This window comes from Limulus polyphemus, unplaced genomic scaffold (genome assembly GCF_000517525.1).
Source record: "Limulus polyphemus unplaced genomic scaffold, Limulus_polyphemus-2.1.2 Scaffold5517, whole genome shotgun sequence".
Classification (NCBI taxonomy): domain Eukaryota; kingdom Metazoa; phylum Arthropoda; class Merostomata; order Xiphosura; family Limulidae; genus Limulus; species Limulus polyphemus.
In genome coordinates this window covers 1-1,435 of record NW_013671127.1, presented here as the reverse complement: position 1 = coordinate 1,435, position 1,435 = coordinate 1, and positions in this window count along the sequence as shown.

The window sequence follows — 1,435 nt, the reverse complement described above, 5'->3', positions numbered from 1 at the left end:
CCTTGCTTTACGAGTTAGCAGGTAATAATGTCTGGCAGAATGTATGGACTTCATTTTGTGACTACTACTCAATCATTATAAACTAGGACAGTTATGACAATAAAAGATCAGCGACTGAAAGGGCATTGTAACCCTTAATTTCCAAGCCACTGAGTGAAATTTTCGATGCAAAAAATTGTCTGATGTTTTGAGAGAATCACTTCCTTAATCTGTTGGAGTGATCAAAACCCTGCAGATCATGTCGCCCTGTGCTTGCAAAATTTTCATCTATTTACCTTGGAAGCATGTTAGGTCTACAAACTATAAGGGAGTTGTTTCATCTGAACGTGTGTTGAGGTATAGTAGTAGCTACACAGATTCTAATTTTGGCTAAAACCTGAAGTTAATAAGTCTTAATTCGTCCAGATTTTGCCAGTGATTATTTATTTTGTGGAACTTGAAATATGACTGAGTAGAATTTGATGGCTCCTATATGACACCACTGGCGCTACCAAGTGTAGCTTAATTAAGAAGTTAACCAAGCTTTACCAAGATATTCATGTGGAAAACAGAGAGTATTTGACAGTGTGTAATACGTATATTGACATGTATATATTTATCAATATACATATATAAATAAATACTTTTGTATTATTCCATGCACGTCTATGGATCTTACATAAAACACACATGAGCACAACATTAAAAATCAACGAGGGCACGTAGACAGAGAATTTTGATCTTGACGTTAAGAATAGATGAGTATAAGGTTAACTGTAATTATTGACCTGTAAGTTGTTTCTGGAAAATGTAGTGTATCTGCTGTTTTCATTACTGCTAGTAAGAGAATACCATCACTTTTAGTATTGAAATATTTGATAGGTACTAAATTTTCAGTGAAGAGATAAAAATGAAACAATGTGGCTTAAAAAAGAGAAAAACATTCCTACCTGGTATTTTGAAGAACGTGGTTTTTTCCAGGCGTTTCTCATAGAGTAGTGTAGAAGATATTCTAACTGGATTGAGTTTAAATCTTCATGAGTAGCTGACATTAATCAGTAGGTAATCAAATTCACAGACAGTAGTTTAGATGTCATGGAAGATATGCACCTGATGATGACAAAACCTTGTCGAAACGTTGTACATTTGCTGTAATGTTAAACTTCTATTAAAGTTTTTCTTCATTACCCATTCAAGCCGTCTCCAACCATTATTAGTCTCAAAGTGGGTTCCTCGTCATCGAAAGTGTAGCTACTAGTTTGGCCCGCCAATTTTGATTTCATTCCTTTAAATCGCACATTCGATCATTTTTTTTTTGGTCGCACCTTTTTTCACACGTATGTGGGGCTACTTACCTTCCCAATGATGGGTAAAGTACTTACAAACACTGAAGTACATTCAAGTTATATCTTCGTACAAAATAAAATAAAACTTTGATATTTATAACAGTAACTCT